This window comes from Thunnus albacares, chromosome 8 (genome assembly GCF_914725855.1).
Source record: "Thunnus albacares chromosome 8, fThuAlb1.1, whole genome shotgun sequence".
NCBI lineage: Eukaryota > Metazoa > Chordata > Actinopteri > Scombriformes > Scombridae > Thunnus > Thunnus albacares.
This window is the reverse complement of record NC_058113.1, coordinates 2,029,404-2,048,386: the sequence shown is the minus strand read 5'-3', so window position 1 is coordinate 2,048,386 and position 18,983 is coordinate 2,029,404. Positions and strand designations below refer to the sequence as shown.

At 40.2% G+C, this 18,983-nt stretch overlaps 3 long non-coding RNA genes across 4 annotated transcripts; all 3 read right to left on the bottom strand.

The window, feature by feature from the left end:
- Positions 1 to 807: 807 nt before the first annotated feature.
- Positions 808 to 3,994, bottom strand: LOC122988254. 2 transcript variants are annotated; one of them, XR_006404750.1, is made up of 4 exons: positions 3,907 to 3,994; positions 3,751 to 3,817; positions 3,203 to 3,376; positions 808 to 1,500 (listed from the first exon to the last, which is right to left on the bottom strand). It is a non-coding gene; the product is annotated as an uncharacterized LOC122988254 (long non-coding RNA). The 2 variants fall into 2 exon arrangements; XR_006404749.1 differs by lacking the exon at positions 808 to 1,500 and having other exon boundaries at positions 3,066 to 3,376.
- Positions 3,995 to 6,534: 2,540 nt separating this feature from the next.
- Positions 6,535 to 9,663, bottom strand: LOC122988253. Its single transcript, XR_006404748.1, has 4 exons — positions 9,225 to 9,663; positions 8,789 to 8,866; positions 8,480 to 8,635; positions 6,535 to 7,153 (listed from the first exon to the last, which is right to left on the bottom strand). It is a non-coding gene; the product is annotated as an uncharacterized LOC122988253 (long non-coding RNA).
- A 6,759-nt stretch (positions 9,664 to 16,422) lies between these two features.
- LOC122987788 lies at positions 16,423 to 18,008 on the bottom strand. The gene is made up of 3 exons (XR_006404604.1): positions 17,881 to 18,008; positions 17,731 to 17,789; positions 16,423 to 17,347 (listed from the first exon to the last, which is right to left on the bottom strand). It is a non-coding gene; the product is annotated as an uncharacterized LOC122987788 (long non-coding RNA).
- Between the last annotated feature and the right edge of the window lie 975 nt (positions 18,009 to 18,983).

The following is an 18,983-nucleotide window of genomic DNA, read 5'->3' as shown; positions in this document are numbered from 1 at the left end:
TTGCTTGTATTAAGAAATGTTGTAAGTTGTTAAATGACAACTTTCTCAGCAACCTTTGAGAGTACTGGCAGTATACTTATTGGTCTGTAGTTACTGGCTTCAAGGCGGTCTCCAGATTTAAAAATAGGCATGACAATGGCACATTTCCAGTCATCAGGAAAGGAGCTGTGTTTAAAAGACAAGTTAATTAAATGAGCAATAGGGGGAGTTAAAATACCTTTGTGTGATTTGACAAACATAGTGTCAAATTAGAAAGCATCTCTACTTTTGGAGCTTTTTAAGGAGCTGATGATTTTGTTTACTTGTAACTCGTTAGTCTCTACCAGCTCGAAAACCTGACCTGTAGCATCTATAGGACCAATATCCAGTTTCTTTTCTGTAATTTTTTCCCCTATCTCATATACAGACTCAAGAAAAAAAATATTAAAGACAGAAGCAACAGTAAAATGATCTTCAATTAACTTTCCCTGTACTTTCAAAATCTCCTAAAAATTTTGGGTCCCTCCTTGTGAGATGATCGATGTTTTTTGAGATCAATTTACTGTTGCTTTTCACCTCATCCAATATACTGAGATAAAAATGAGATTTAGCTTCTCTTAGCTTTTGGATAACTTTGTTCCTTAAATCTTTATGTAGCATATTCAAATGATCAGCCAAAGATAGCCATAGATCTACCTCAGTGCACAACCCACTTCACTAGTAATAATGTGAGGGAAAGGATGTCCTGTCCTGCCAGAAACAGAAGTCCAAATTTTAAACATATTTTGAACAGCAACATGTTTACTGCCACTGTCATTTATTTTGCCTACAATATCTGCTCCTGGAAATTAATGCGTGATCAATTTTCTGATTTCTGATCCACTGTGTAGATGACAATGTATAAATGTTTGCCTACAATGGAATAGAGCTAATACAGAGATTCTTATTATTGAAAACAATCAAAGAGATATTACTTTGTGCCTTGGCATTTTACCATGGAAGCTAAAGAACACTCATGAGACAGGGCTGTGGATAATAAAAACACAGCATCTGCCCACTGTATCAGTGAACCAAACTATCTGTATCACCCCACACAACTAGGTGTATCCATGTTCAGTGAGTGCAGACTGTAGGATTTGTCTGCCTGGATTCCCAAGACATATTGTGACAGTGGCACCATCATTCCAGCAGTAATGGATTAGCCTCTTTCTTCAGTGTGGAGTTGGTGATAAGCCTGGGATTCTCCTTTTCATTCCTCTGCCTCCACCCACTCCCCATCCCCTCTACTCTGTAGGTCCGGGGCTATCTACTGCAGGGCTGAGGGAGCTGTAACTGAGGTGCTGCCTGGTGTCAGGGTGTCACTGATAGCTTCTTTAATGCAGATACGCTTGTGGACTGAGGAGAAGAAATGCTGGCAGAAACTGACAGGGGGACCCCTCTCCCCCTGTCTCCACCTCCTCCTTCCTCCTTCAGTCAAGCACAGAGGGAAGGCCCAGCCTGATGGACACCTTCTTACTCAACCTACAATACCAGTTTTAAAGCCAAGAAAAGGGAGGAATTTTTTTAAAGTAACAAGGAAATCGGGAAGGACATTTTGTGTCTGTAAATTGACACATTAAGAGCTGAAACACAAACTTGGTTTATTTATTTCGTCTCACTCTAGTCTCATTTCCACAGAACTGAAACTCAAAATTCTCACGAGCAGAACACAATAAATAACATACCAATGATCTCACTCTTTTTACATCCATACTCTTAGTGACGCTGAAAGTGTCAGCTTTGTCTAGAGGATGGGACTAGAGGAAATCATTATCCAAAAAATTATCCCAAATCTCTCTGAGCATAAATATACTCACATTTTCCTGACAAGTTTCCCTTTTAAATAATTCTTGTGTACAAGTGAAATAATCAAGTCCGTGTAAAGGAAAACCAGAGATTTCAAACACATTAAACATGTTAGAAATTAATTGCTGAAAATATGTGAAAAGAATATGAACTATGTAGCACTCAATTGTGGCTAAACCGTGTAACGACAATGTCACATGATGCACACTGGCCCAAAAAGACTTTTTCCCATAGACTTACATTGTGAAAGAGATGTCTGTAAATCAGCGGATACATTTTTTTGAGCGTCACAACCCCCGTGAAATGACTTGTCTCACTATCAGAATTAAATCCATTCGGTCCAATCACATTTCAAAAGCCTAGAAGAGCCACATGATTGAATTGTTTTATCCCCATTCAAGTTAGCTGGAGGGCTAAACCAGAAGTAGCCGACTTAGCCGGCGAAAGTCACTAGTGTGCATGCTCTATGGGCCGCACAGATGCAGATGATATAAGACCTAGAGTGCCATGGCTTCAGCTGGGTGTGCAGTCTGTTGTTTGCTAATGGCAGCATTAGCATTAGCATCCCTATGTATGCTGCAGTCACAACAGTAGATGTAATCTCTCTGGGCAGATAGGAAGGTCTACATTTAACTATGAGGTATTCAAGGTTAGCAGAGCAGTGCCTCTCGATAATGGCATTGTCCGTGCACCAAGCTTGTTAACATAAATGCAGAGTCCCCCATGCACCTCTGGAGTCAGTAGCTGTTGTATCTGCCCTGAGGATGTAGCAGACCAGTAGCTCAATGGCACTATCAGGGATGCTGCTGTTAAGCCATGTTTCCATAAAAATCATGAAATTGCAGTTCATAATCCTTTTGAGTGGTGATCTGCAGTCGCAGTTCATCCATGTTCACCAGAGACTGTACATTGGCAAGGAAAATGCTGGGTAGAGATAGCCAATGAGGAGTTAGTCCTGAGTTAGTTAGTTAGCGTCATGGTATTAGCTGTTACTGGTGAATGGGGCCATTTTCTGTCAATGGTAGTGTGGCAAGACTACGAGGGTTAGATTTTACTTTTGTTAGTTAAGTGTCCGACAACACCATCTATGGGCATTTCACCCCTAGGAAATTTATTAAAAAGGACCGCCACTCTAAAATTGGTCACACAGGTAAGAGTAACACCAGAGACTGACGTGATTCCAAAAATAAAGTATACAAAAAGAAGTTCATTAACAACACTTTAAAATTCACAGCTTACAGAAAAATCTCTTGATGGTGATACAAGTGACTGATAGGAAAATTAGTGGCAAGATATTGCACGACGATCCCTAAGGGCCTTTTTAATTTTTAAGTTTGCTGGTAAAGTGTATAGACTAGGCACAGGGCTGAGGGCTCACCAGGCGGAGGTAGCTAACTGAGGGGAAGAGGGAAGGATCCGGATACTGCACACATCACATGTGAAAACCCATACATCATTGATTGACACCCCAAAGTGCACTACTGTACAGGACGTGAAGGGACCACCACGCAGGGATCAGTCAGCCACTCGCCACTGACCCATAGCTCCTGTCCTAGTAAAAAAAAAAAAAGAAGCAAACATTTAGTTAAGCAACGGGGCAAAAATAAATAAATAGCAAAACTGCCCCGACACCACACAACACTGGTCCCAAAAGGTCACCACCAAGATTGATCGTGCTCTAAATATCACTTGCACACACACACAGTGAACCCAATAACCCAAACCAAAACAAGAGAAAAAAAATAATAATCAAAGATTAATAGGTTAGCTGATGAGTCAGTTTTTTCCTGGTGCAGCTTTAAATCCTTCACTCAACTCTTGTCCAGGAAGTTACTCCAGAAGTGGAGCCACCTGCGGTAAACTATAGACTGAAATTATTACTCCGAATTACAATTGGATGAATTAAAACAGTGAGTTCACACATACCAGTAAGTGAAGGCGCAGCTTCCCAGGTGACAGGGGGAGGTCGCCGCCAAGAGAGGCAGCTCGATGACTGCTAACAGCAATCAGAAACCAAAGTCACATTTTCTGTGCAGCCAAACAAAAAGCGCGTAAACGCCAGACAGAAATGAGCCAGCCTACCTCAGGAGTCCAACGCAACGTGTGTAGTACGCACGGCTCTGAGGCCACACACTCCTAGCTGCCAACCTCCGGCCGAAGTACAGGCCAACTCTGCCATCGAGAACCCTCGCCTTTTCAAAGAAGTGAGTAACGATGACACCAAACCTAATTGAAAATAACAAGTTAACATAACGATGATTGGTGATGGATCGCTTGTTAACTAGTCATTTAAGTTACATTTTTACTGAAGTAAGTCCACATTTACCTAGAAAATAGGTGCTGAATTAAACAGTGGCTCCTAGTGTTAACAAACATTATGATGAGTTTATAAATTATACTACATTATTAAAGATTAAACCAGTGGTTACAACCACCTACAACAAAAAAAAGCTGCTTATTCATGGAAGCATCAGTTTTAACAATGTACTTTTAAAAATGTATTTAATATATCAGTCACAGCCCAATTTTCTGTAAAATGAGTACTTTTACTTAAGTACTTTAAGTAAATGTAGCTGATAATACTTCTACACCTTTACTTCATTTTAAATGCAGAACTTTTACTTGTAATGGATTATTTTTACATTGTGGTACTGATTTTTTTGTTTTGTTTTTGTTTTAACTTAAGTAAAGGATTTTAATACTTCCACCACTTTTGGGGTATTTGTACTTTACTTGAGTATTTCCACTTAAGTATGCTACTTTATTCTTCCACTCCACTACAATTCAGAGGAACATATTGAACTTTTTACTCCACTATATTTATCTGACAGCCTTACTTATTACTGTTCAGATTAAAATTAAAAAAAAAAATAACATGATAAATAAATAAATGAATAAATAAATAAATCAATGTCTATGTGGGACTCCTTGCCATGTGTCAGATGTTGTTAGCAGTTCTGCCAAAAAATATTTTCCCTCTAAACTTTTCATATGGTTTCAAGTAAATAACTGTTCAAGACCCAAGGAAAAACTCCCCAATGTTTCCCTATAAAGCATACAGTGTGTTTAAGGCACATCTTAAACACTCAGTTGTTTGTGGGACAATAAACAGAGGGTTAGAGAGTCCTGAGCCCTCTGGCAGTAGGTGGAGTTGGGGTGGCAGTGGGTGCCTGCGAGCCGAGCAAGACAGACAATGAGGAAGAGGACCATTTATTAATGAGAAGAGGCACGATAGAAGGTCTGAACGCATACAGTGATTGAACGAATAGGATGAAGTGGGAGGTAGGAGGAGAAAGGAGAGGCTTCACCAGAGAGAAAGGCATGAATGATCCTGGCTCAGTCTCATCATTGAACCACAGTAAACTTACAATTGAAATGAATTCACACACAAGGTCAACTCTACATGCCTTGGACTGACAATTTTGGCCTGATGGCAGCATTAGAGGAAAGGTCAAAGGTTTAATCCATCCTCTGAGGACCATGCAGACTTCACAACAATCTGGCCAGAAGTTATTAAGATAATCTTGTAGCTGATTAAAGTTTAAACAGACAGACTGGCATACTCTAACAGTGCCATTCCTAGGCCCTGCCTCTCGCAAAGCAATAATTCAGAGTGAGATGACAAGCACCGTGGGCTATTCTACTTTATTGGTGGACGGTGATTGCTGTCTCCTTTTTTCTGTACATTCTGGGAGAGGAGAATGGAGCCCAAAGCAGTTGAGAGTATTGGCTTCATGAGTCAGTGGTTCAAAAAAAAAAATCAACCAACATAAACCACTACACCAACAATGAACAACGACAATGAAAACGTGTTGCAGGTTGAGGACACCAAGGGATGAAGAACACATCATCAAACTCACAGATATGCTGTCAGGGAAAACAAAGAGTAGTATTAAATGAATGTTTCTCTTCCAGCATACAGTTGATGGCATGTTCAGTTCAAGGGTGGAGTGGGACCCATGAGAGGTGGAAGAGCTGGGGACAAAAAACAAACCTGTGAACAGCTAAATGTGATCTGACCCAAACCAGCAAAAACACATGGAGACTATCAAATCAGCTAAAGGACATTCTATTTCTATTAAAACAGGGTTTGACAAAAAGAAACTTTCCTATTTAAAATGCAAAGTGTTATCTCTCAAATAACCAAAAAATTATATTTTATATTATATTTTTTATCATCTTCACTGCAACTGATGTCCATCTTTAGTCTTAAATAAAAAAGGTACAATCTTTTTGCACACTGTGAAAATAATCTGCCAGAGGGTAAAATAATTCTCTGTTCTTTTTGCTTCCAATCTTTTTTTTTAAATGTGTTTGAGACAATGATTGGATTTTTTATTTTTTAAGGAAGAATTTCATGCATTTATTCTGATATGGATAAAACTGAAAACTTGAATATAGGATTAAATGGCATGGACTTCAGCTCTATTCTTGCACACTTGATCCAACTAAGGGCCACACACTTTGATGCCTGCCCTGTTCAGGTAGATCTGTTTCTGCTGCTCAACCAGTCAGCATTAAGACCATAATTAGATCAGATGTGCTAGAATAGAGCTGGAACAAAAACATTCAAATTTGGATGTTTTCAAAACACAGTAACACAATGTTAATGCAAATATTATTGAAAAAACTAATTTTAAAAATGTTTTTGAAAGTTTAAATGTATTTTTTATTGCATAACAAGTACATTACTATCCATGACTCCAGCTTTTCACTTATATGGGTATTGACTAATGACTGGAATTGATTCAATTCCAGTTGTTAGTTAATATCCAGCCTAAAACTTTAGTGCTTGGTAGGACTTTGATTGTAGTGTCTCAACATACATTTTATTTGCAACTTTGAGTCACTGATCAAATGATTTCATCAAGACAACACAGCAGAAAGCTAGCAAACGACGACACCCGGGAAACGTTAACAGCTAACATCCTGAGTGTGGAACAGCCTGTCTCTCAGCATCATAATCCCTGGCTGTGGAGTCAAAATGGAGCACAAACATATATGTTTATTACAATCCAGAGAGAAAAAATATTAGAATTACAGATTTAAAAATGTTGAAAACAGCAGGGGGGTTAACGTGAGAGCAGGGGGGATGAGCTCAGACAGAAATGTTATTCAGCAAGTAAAAAAGGTACTGATAAAATGGAAGTAAGGCAAGTCGCAGCATGATCAATGTGCTACTTCACTTGTGAGCAGCTTACTGCATAGATGGGCAAAAGTCTTCGGGGTGAGTATAAGTCAGCAGAGCAGCGAGAGCCTCCTTCCAATTGTCTAGCTCACAGCTTTGCACAATGTCCCTCCAGTTCTGGGTCACCACTAATGATATAAGCTGGAGTTGTAGATTGATTAATTTCATTCATTCATTCATTAAACATAAACAAATATCAATCAATCAATCAATCAATTTTTATTTATATAGCGCCAAATCACAACAGAAGTCATCTCAAGGCACTTTTCACATAGAGCAGGTCAAGACCGTACTCTTTAATTTACAGAGACCCAACAATTCCCCCATGAGCAGCACTTGGCGACAGCCGTAAGGAAAAACTCCCCTTTAACAGGTAGAAACCTCAAGCAGAACCCGGCTCTTGGTGGGCGGCCATCTGCTTTGACCGCTTGGGTTGAGAGAGAGAAAGAAAGAGGGAAAGGGGGAGGGGGGGGGGAGGGGGGACAGAAGAAAAACAATCATAACAATAACAATAAGTATAAGTAGCAATAGCCAGGGAAGGATGCCAACAGGACTGCGAAGGACCACGAAGGCTCGGCCTGCATCCCAGGGTTTCCTGCGGGATGAGAAAGCACAAAAAACTCCAGGGAAGAAGCCAAGTTAGTAACATGCACTGATGGTACATGAATGCATACAGATGGAGAGGAGGAGGAGAGAGAAGCTCAGTACATCATGGGAAGTCCCCTGGCAGTCTAGGCCTATAGCAGCATAACTAAGGGCTGATCCAAGGCGAGCCTGGTCGGCCCTAACTATAAGCTTTATCAAAAAGGAAAGTTTTAAGCCTACTCTTAAATGTAGAGAGGGTGTCTGCACCCCGGACCGAATCTGGAAGATGGTTCCACAGGAGAGGAGCCTGATAGCTGAAGGCTCTGCCTCCCATTCTACTTTTAAAGACTGTAGGAACCACCAGTAAGCCTGCATACTGGGAGCACAGTGTTCTAGTGGGATAATACGGTATTATGAGCTCTTCAAGATATGATGGTGCCTGACTATTAAGGGCTTTGTAAGTTAGGAGAAGGATTTTAAATTCTATCCTAGATGTTACAGGAAGCCAATGTAGTGAAGCTAAAATGGGAGAAATATGATCTCTTTTTCTAGTTTTTGTTAGTACATGTGCAGCTGCATTCTGGACCAGCTGGAGAGTCTTTAGAGATTTGTTAGGGCAGCCTGATAATAAAGAATTGCAATAATCCAGCTTAGAAGTAAGAAATGCGTGGACTAGTTTTTCTGCATCTTTTAGGGACAGGATGTGCCTGATTTTTGCAATATTACGTAAGTGAAAAAAGGCAGTCCTTGAAATTTGATTTATGTGGGAGTTAAAGGACATATCCTGATCAAAGATAACTCCCAGATTCCTTACGGTGGTGCTGGAGGCCAGGGTAATGCCATCTAGAGTAGCTATATCATTAGTAACATCCATTTTCTCACCATTGAAATGCTGTTCTTTTGCTTGCTTAAGTATTTTTGCTGAGTTTCATGAGCAGCTCCTCTACTCCACTGATAGAAAGCAGGATGACCTCAGCGTAGCGACCGTCGTTCAGACACAGCTCCCTCAAAGTTACCGACCAGCAGCACCATCGGTATCTTCAGAAGAACATGGATTAGCCAGGAACCCAGAAACACACACTACAGTTACATTTGCGATCATGACAAACAATGACAAGGTGTAAAATATGTTAACAGAGCTAATGTGTTGTAATCACATAATTAAGTGTGTTTACAGATGAAAGATTTTACCACATGACTGAAGAAGCCTGCTGGAGGAAAAGAACCTGATGTTCTAGCATCAGCAAATGAAGCTGCTACATCAGAGTTCTGGAAAGACAAAAAAAGAGAGTATTTAACATTAAATATTCTATTGAACATTAAAGGAGCAGCAAAAACAATGACCATAAAGATTTAAAAATTAACATTTTGTCTAAACAATAGTTGACCCCAGTGGAGAGTTTAGTGACCTCTCTGGACCTCCTCAACTGTGACAAAAGATTGATCTCACTGCTGCTCGCATCAGTTTCTGGTATCCAGGTATTATGATCATTCCTGCATAGAAGAAGGGAGATTTTGAAAAAAAAATTTTAGAATTACATGAAATTGAATACAGGAAAATGTGTTTTTGTAGACATATTTCAGACCTGTGAATAAAATGTGTGACTGAATTTTACAGTCAACCTACCTCTTGCAGTTTCTGCATGGTTGACTGTCTTCTTTGGTCCAGCAGACTCTCCTACTTCCCATCTGCATACACACAAACACACATACTCCAAACATTAATGCAAAATGTATAATATAAGGAATGGTAGCTGCCATGAGTGCAAATGAGTCTTTTCGCTCTCACAAATAACACACATGGTACCTTGATAGTCGAGTTTGGCTAGCTCAGCCTCTCAGCTTGATTATGCACCACCTCACATAAAACAGCCTAGGGCCATTTTTTAGTCCCAGGCCATCCCTGGTTGTATGTAGCATAAAATGTCATTTTAAGTCTCTGCTGTGCACTCTCTTGCTGTCTTTCTAATGTACCCATCCATAAAATGGTGGGATGGTGCTACGCATGTGTAGAGCTGTTACACTATATGACACTACATCAATTTTATGTTGTTGCAACATATAGGTTTTCATCACACAGTAATATGTTCAGACAATCAATAGACGACGCTTCAAAATGCCCGTGATCAACTGTAGATGTCGCGACCTTGTGCAGACATCACTGCGACATATATGTGCTTACTGGGATAGAGGCATCAGTATTACATTGAGACTGTTTCATAACTAAAAAAGTTAAAAGTTCCGTGTAGTAACTTTAATAAGAAGTGCAGTGTAGTTTACTACTGCTTCATGTAACCTTACACATAATTCCAACAACAATAATAATAATAATACAATAATAATATTCACGAAAAAAGAGCTCTGGTATAGGTATTGGCAGAAACCAAAGTTCAGGTATCAGAATTGGATCAGAACTGAAAACAGTGGATCGGTGCATCTCTAGATCGTTCCAGTGACTCACAGCAAACCGAGCTGCACTTTACTGTGCTGGTAATTTTTATTAATCTTCTAAAACTAATAAAATGGCCAATGCATTAAAAAAAAAAAATCTACACCAGAAAGTGTAGTGATGGTAAGAGTGAAGTGTTATCATTTTACCTAACAAGGTGAAAAAGTCATTTTTTTGTTTTAAACTCATCACCTTCATGGTTCAAACTCTGCTGACATTCATTTCCCCACAATGCTTATAACACTGTAATGAGGATACCCCTATCAGCAGTCCTGCGCCTTCTGTGTTTGATTGTGTTTAATTTCTGGGTGGTAGCTTTGTTTGCTGTGCATTAAATCATCCTCTGTCACAGGGCCTTCCAGGGGAGATTAGGTTGTAATATAATATGGTATTCAGGGGAGCTCCAAGAGAAAAATCCATTTACTCCAAAGTGAGCTGCAGCTTCTGTTGTGGCTGCTGTGCATGTACATCACGATATGCCCGTGGCGCCTTTTGAGTACTTTAATATTCGCTAGAATTACATAACAATGCTGCCTTTGTAATCTCTCCTGATTGGCAGAAACTTCCATTAGGACTTTTCATTATACAGTACATCTCAATGTTTTCAATCTTCTAGTTAATAAATGAGAGGAGCTGCCATAACTCATCACTGTGTTCAAGGAGGTTCAAACAAGAATGTCATGGTGTTTTCCCCAGTTTTAAGGCAGCCAGATTCCCCAAGTTCCTTGCCACCTTTACTAAATTCTGACCATGATGGCAATAATAAAACTTATTCTGAGAGCACTGCAGGTTGCAGTTAGGCATGTAAAGGGTAAGTGTACTGTGAAATATTATGCAGCAGATGTAGACAGGTGCATTGGTTAAAATGGAAGTGACATATATGAAAAATGTGGCTTTTAGTAATTCCACAAGCCTAACCAATAGTAGGGCTAAAGAAATTTTGTATGAGGGTTTTGCAAGAGAAAGGCTCATTAAGTACTTAAAATGGAAATGCTACATCCTCTGTGGAGCATGAATCTATCCATTACATTTTGACGTTTCCTGTATACAACTGGAGACAGAAACAGCACTCAATGAAACCTTTGGCCCCCCCTCCGGCCAATGTCACTGAGGTGTCTTCTTCAAGCAAGTCCTGTCGAAGTTTCTTGTTACCTATTTTTATATCTTGCTTGCTTCTTTACATTGCCTGGTCGCTGCGGAGGGGGGCAGTGGTGGCTAACTAGCTCTGGTACCAATACAAAGAGGAAGATTACTGGCTTCCGGCTTCGATGAAATACTGCGACTCGATGATCTCTCCAGACTGTTTCAGTCGGCTGGTGCTGGTTGATGGTCATGGCTGGTTTTGTTGCGTCACTATTGCAGTGGCCTCCAGAGCAGAGCCCATGTGATGCCAGTCAGGACTGTGGAGGACCATGTGTGTAGCCCACATTGGCTCCAGAGTCTTCTGTTGGGCTGGAGGTCTCTTTTTGTTCCATTAGAGGCTGGTACATGCCCGGGTCTCCCAGGGAAGGCAGGATTCCTGGGGAAGAGCTCTTAAGTTGGGTGGGCAGATGTTGTGTCAGTCGAGCATTCTGGTGTTGGTTAGATGGCAGCTTGTTCACAAACAGATAAAAATGCACAGTGACCTTCCCTCTCTGTCATCACGCCTCACTCAGCTGGGGGGTGCTTGTGGCAGTGATCACAGCCAGGAATAGTGGCATTGCACAGATATTTAGGCTGCTTCAGTCTCTCATCTGTACTTTTGTGTTGTCATTTTGTATCTCAGGGATATGACGTCAGGTTGTATGTTTCAGTCGGTTCTTGTTGTAACGTCTCTGCAGGTACTGTCCGGTTTGGATTTAGCAGTTAGGTCTGAGTGGCTGTATGCAGAAATTTGGGCCCAGCTGGAAGCACATCACGTTATTAATGGCTTTCACCTCCAATAATGAAGACTGGTAGCGGGAGAAGCATGTACGAAATAGAAACAGTAGTAACCAGGGTGTAAACAGTTCTATGTGTATGTAGTGTGTGTGACCCTCTAACTGCATGCCCAGCTGACACCTGTTGTCAGTTGCTGGGCTCAGAAGAGAGCAGAGTGGTGGGTGAACCGCCTTTAAGTAGGGCATACATACTACTACCTGTTTGGGTAGTGAGTGCAAAGATCTCTCTAAGCATGTTGAGGTAAACCAAAAGTGAAGCCTGATAGCAAAGCCCATTAGAGAGCTATGCGCATACTCATAGAACGAGTTACATTCAATTAACTACTATTTCTGGCTCTAGCTACACTGAATGCTGTAAACACAAAAGGCTAGACCTCATGTTTTTGAAATCAATTGCAAAATATTCTTTGCATCTTGGAACATAAGTACCAGAGAGCACACACAGAGCAAATGTACCAAAACAATCCAAGCTGTTCGAGAAGCTGCACCAACTCCCACAAGTTTTCACCCCTTTTCTCTCTATTTCCTGTTTTCCCTCTCTCCACATTCCCCTCTCTATGCATGCTTTTCACCCTTTCTCGTGTAGCTACTTATTTTCTCCTTCATCCTTCTCTCCCTCCTCTTTCTCTTATTTGAACTCATCTCTTCCCTTCATTCACACTCTGTCTGTGACCCCACTGCCCCTTTTCCCTTTTCATTTTCCAATTTCTCTTTCATTCTCTCTCTCTACCTCACACACACACACACACACACACACAAACACACACACACACACACACACACACACACACACACACACACAGATCTTCATCTCTCTCCTTCACTCCCCCTCATCTTCCTCTCCCTCTCTTCTCTTTTCTCTATGCTTGTGCACAAATGGGGGATTTAACTAATGCATATCACATCCTATTGCAGGAACTAGGGGAAATTGAGGGTAAGGCTATAGATTTCTTTCTTCTTGGCATCCTGGCCTGTCCCATGCTGGACTGGTTAATGAAGGGTTATATCCACTCTCACAGCATAACACCACAGCAAGAATCATTCAATGTCTACTCAAGTGCTACCGGGACAGAAATTGCCTTTGGAAGGCTGGAGTCACTTTGGAGCATTCTTACTGGAGCAAAGTGACTGTCACTGCATAATTTTGCGTGCGTATAACATTGTGGCAACTTGACCGGATTAAAGAACCAGCAACTTTTGAAAGGGTACTATCCCAAATAAGCACACAAGACATGACAACCAGAGTGTTTCACCCTCACTAACCACAGTACATGACAACACAGAAAGACTGACCTGTGCCCCATTTCACTTCTAATACTGTGAGATACACAGGTCATCCTGGCCATCTTGACGCATCCCATGTAACTGCAACTTCCCTGGTTCTATTTAAGAGATACCTTTTTCACATGTCATCCCCCTCTCCTTATCTTCCCATGTTTCCTATCACTCTCTGCTGCCAATGATCAACAAAGGCCAAAATAGCAATAAAATATGCTTGGAGTATTTCTTAAACCAAATTAAGAAAACTCATGCTCTCCTCCTCCCTCTCTGCTGTCTGTGTCTGAGACGCTTCCTCTACCTCAATACAACTAAGATTAATAAAACTTTGTGGAGCTCACCAAATTGAAAGCGCCTGTCCAGATAGTGTCCCCACACATATATAAAGTACCGTCAAAGGTTTGGACACACCTTCCCGTTTACTTAAATGAGAAGGTGTGTCCAAACTTTTGACCCAATGCTGTACATATTCTACATTTAATAATCCTTTCCATGTGACTTGGCTGACTGTTACTGTAAATAAAATCTTGGAAATGGAGAGACATACAATAACTTACAATTTCATGAGTTGACTGCCTGTACTGTCAAGTACAGACTAAGGTATCTGCCCCAGCTATATTACTTTTAGATAGTTGGACAACATTGCTTTGGTGATTGTCACATGCCACTTTGTCTTTGAAGCATATGTCCTATATGTCCTATTGTGTCTTTGCACAGCAAGAAACATGTTTCAAACAACATGTAAAACTAAACTTAAAATATGCAACTGTCTGAATCCTAACAGTTCTTTATAAAAAATAGATGTCTTAACATGTTGACTAAGGTGTTAGAGAGCCTCACATGGGGGCACCAACTGTTGGATCTAGAGGAGCACGGCTGGTTATTAATGATAAGAATGAATTATTCATAAAAATGAATACAATTATTAATATGAATTAATAATAACGGGGCACCATCCTGAAACTGGGACCAATAACCAGACAATAAAGTAGTCTCATTCATGAACACGTCTAGTTCACATTCATGGGTGAATGAAGAATGTTTGAATTCAAGCTCTCAATCAGCCACTTTTCACAATATATAAACAATAATGACAAAAGACTTCTCTTTAAAGATATAACAGTGTTTATTAAACAATAATAAAGTAAACAAGGTTAGCCGATGCTTTGATCAATAAATTAATATCCTAAAATCTAATTCTACCAAAACAAAATATGATAATATATATATAATATATATTATTATTATATCTATATAATAATAATAATAATAATAATAATAATATAATTATATATATATATATATATATATAATAATAATAATAATAATAATAATAATAATAATAATATAATTATATATAATAATATAATAATAATAATATATATAATAAACATACATCTATGTACAGTGAAAACACATGCAAGCGGGAGCGCGTGTGTGTGCGTGTGTGCACTTGTATTTATTACTTCGTGGGGCCAAGTCACAGGGAACACACCAATGCCCTCGTGAGGCCCAAAATGGTGGGCCCAATACCGATTTCAATTTAAACTAGCTCTAGAGCCTCCCCTGATGTGCCTCTTCCTTTTTTTCCACTTGCCCCACAAGGTGATAAAGTATGGAAACGTGTGAAAAGTGTGGGTGAAATTTTTGCTCTCTATTGCCCCCTATGCCTTGGTCTGCTGTATTGCCACAGATACACACTACAGGAAGTGTGTAACATTTTAGCCAATGAGACATTGCCTTAAACCTCAAGTGCCAGGTGGATTTATGATGGTAGATGGTAGATCATTTTAATACATTTATATTTATTGAAATATGGTGATATCTGTACATATAGAGCCCCAAAGGCAGCCCTGTTGTTTTGTCCAATGAAATCATGCTGATGTCGTGTATATATATATATATATATATATATATATACATATATATATATATATACACATTTATCATGTATCAATATATATATCAAAATGCTGCGGAGACATCAGAGCCAGCAGTAAATCCCCTTGCCTGAAAAAATATTAAAACTGAAAAACTTGACATATTAATAGCTTTTAGCCTGTCTCAAAATCTCCACAGTAGGAAGACTAACATGCTGCTTTGTGTCAAACCTCCCACTTCTCCTACACAAATGATTAGTCAGTGATTGACAACTGGTTCATGCAGCGAAAAATCCCCCTGCGGCCCAAAAAGGATTTTCTCCATAGACCACCATTGTAAAAGAGATGCCTGTAAAACTGTTGACAGAACCCCTCGAACTGCAAACAACATCAATTATGACTCTTTCTATTATGAACTTTTGATTCATGGAGGTTTTATGTTTGTCAAACTTTCCTTGAGCCGAGAAAAGTGATTTAAAAATCTGTGACGTCATCACAATGTAAAATCTATGGGCCGAGCGGGAGCTTGTGGGCAACACAGAAGCAAACCCGGAAGCTAGAAACTTTTTTTGGCGTATGCGCCAGGCGAGCAATTCCTATCGGACTGAATGGGTGCCGTTTTTAGTCCGGTATCCAGCTCTTATAATACATCCATGGCATTGACACACACTCAGAGTGCTTCCTCTGTGTACTAACGCTGGAACATGCTCATGTGAGCAACAGGTGGGTTAATTTTATTTGAATATGACTTTGTTCATTTAATATTGTTTCTCCTTTGGTACCCAGTTTCTTGCAATTGTAGCACATCGCTAGCTGCTAATGTTAGCACAGATTGCTAGCTGCTAAACATCAGCTATAGATTGAGGGAGCTGCAGTTTTTCTGGATAAAAAGCACTATAATGTTCTCATTTCCTTTCTTACTTTATGAACATAGTTTTTGTATTACTACATCAAGTTTACACACATGCTTTTGCACAGCTGATGCACGCAAGTGCAAATGTTACACTCTAAGACCGTGTTTACACCTGGCGTCTCGGGTGATCCGATCACAAGTGGACAGCTCTAATTATGTCTGTTCACAGGTTTAGTTTTCACTAAACCTGCTTTGTCTGTTAACCCTGAAATGAGGGAAACTCTGCGTTTCTTTTCAAATGGAAGTTTTTTGTACAATGTCGGAGATGCTGAGCACTTGAGTAAGGCAACTGTATGCAGGGCGGTCAGAAAAGTGTGCCTCGCCCTGAAACCGCTTTTACCCATCTTTGTCGTTTTCCCTGGACAATAAACCTGTCAGAGCCATCAAGGAGGAGTTCCACAGGATTGCAGGTGAATGATGTAGAGATCTGTTAAATTAATTTTAAATTATATTCTGTTAATGACACTGTGCTGCAACCTCAGACTGGGATTAGTAATTTTAATTTCTTTTAGGATTTCCCAGTGTGATTGGCTGCATAGATGGCGCACACATTCCGATCACGGCTCCCTCACAAATTAAGCTGATTATGTGAATAGGAAGTCCATTCACAGTATAAATGTGCAGGTACATGTAGATTGACTACTGTTTCAAAAAAGACTGCATCATAGTTCAACCAACATCTGTAATTCTCTGTACTGTCAGGACCATATGTGATGCTACATACATCATTTCCAATGTGGAGGCCAAGTGGCCTGGGTCTGTTCATGACTCGGGGATATATCGCAAGTCTAACCTGAGCAACAGACTGCAACGTGGTAAGCATAGCCTAAAGATTTGCACAATATAATTCACTTGTCTCCCTCCTTTAATACACTCTAATGTATCCACTATACATTACAGTTTGATGGCCTTCTGCTGGGTGGCAGGGGTTACCCATGCCAACCTAGGCTGCTGACCCCTTACCCTGACCCTGGACCCAGGACGACAGAGCAGTCAGAGACACCATATGCCATAATCACTTTAGAGTTTAAGTCACCATCATCACCACCATCACAGCAGTTATGACATGATACATGTTTCATTTGGTCTTCTTTATTTCCTACAAATACAAAAGCTAGTTTAGTTAACGTTCCAATAGTTAACATAATTAACATAATTCACCTGTGACCATGCACCCACCTCTAACTTGTGCTCCAGTATTTCAATTATTTCATCTGCCCTCCTAATCTTGCGGTCCAAGTATAGCATTTCTTTATCGGTTTTCTGTATTTTTTTCAGCAGGTATATTTTGTAAACTTCTTTTACTGGTAACTGGGAATACATAAGGAGGACATTAAATTATACAGTTGCACATGAATTCCACAGAATGAACCTCTGGTGTTTACTGAACATCTATTTCACTGTGTCAATCTGTGCAGTGGAAGTTGAGGGAACCTCCTGCTGCTGCCCAGCCATGCTCTGTTAAAAAGGATGAGAATGTGTTAATACTTCAGTGTAGGCTAAATGTCACTCTATATTCCACCAGAATGGTGAATGGGAAGAGAACTATCAGTAACATATCAAGATGTTACCCCTATACGCCTTTCTGGATCCCCCTCTGCAAAAGCATCAGACATCTTCATTCTAGATGAGTGGTATGTTTCAGTATACTTAAACTACCATTTGGCAAAATCTTTGGAGTATTGCCTACTTACAGTTACAAGGTCTGTTGTGGCGTGAGGGGGCTCCACCAGGCAGATAGCACCATCAGAATCTGTTGGGACAAAAGAAAAAAAGACATGAAAGGCAAATAAATGTGTATGAATAGGCTCAAAAAAAAAAAAAAAAAGGCCTAGGCATATTACATTTTATAAAGGCACTTGTGTCTTGGGGGGTGGGCTCAGAGGATGAGCTCTCTCCACGGATTCCCTCAGCCACTGGCCTTCCTAAATTCTGGCTTAGGGCCAGCTCCTCTGCCTCCGTTAGAGGTGGCGGTGCTGGGCCACAGCCTGTTTTACAGGCATCTGCCTTCTTTCTGTTGGCTGAGAAGAAGTCTGTGTTAGTTTAAATAGGCTTAATTATTTAACAGGACATAGATGAGAAGACATTTATGTGTGTGAAAACAGCATTATGTTGGGGATAAAACAACTGCACAGTCAAACAGCCACTTAATATTTACTTTACAATGTAAAACATGATCAAAATGAGGTACCCCCATGAGATTATGCCGAGGTCTCACCTGTTTGAACAATGTTTTTATATTTCATCCTAAGCTTCTGCCAAGTGCACTTCTCCCTGGCGGGATTGCACCTAAATGAAATAAATTAATAGGCCATTCAAGCAGTTTTCCCTTGTAATATTATTGTGATTGCAAAGGACTACATTTAAACTTACGCATTGACCCAGGTAGCCATGTTCTCCCACGCCGTCTCCCTCTCTTTTGCAGCTGCAGCAGTGTTGCACTTCTTTTCGAAAACGTGTTCAAACTCGCCGTATGAGCACATTAAGATTTCTAATTCTAGTGGGGTGAAAAACGCAGCCCTCCTCTTCCCTGTTGCCATGGTGACTCGTCGAATTTGGGTTCCATTGATGCTGGCTTTTTATAATTGTGGTGCACGCGCTTGAAGTGAAACTACTCTGAGTTGATTAAACTGACTCAAATCAGCTGTTCTGAAACGGGAAACTCAGAGTTTCCTATCTCAGAGTAGATCAACTCAGAGTTCAGGATTAGACTCAGAGTTTGTTGAACCTGCTTTGTGAAACGGACCCCAATTCCAAAGACCAAATTCTTTTGATTTTAACCAGTGGGAGGACTGGGGGTCTGTGTATCCTCCATCCAAAGCTGTGTTAAACTTGTTTGATAACAGGATAAACAAATATACAATCCCCTCACGAAAATCAGCCCGTTCTATTGATTTGCTCTAGCACTGCATCGGAATGTGTATATATATATATATATATATATACA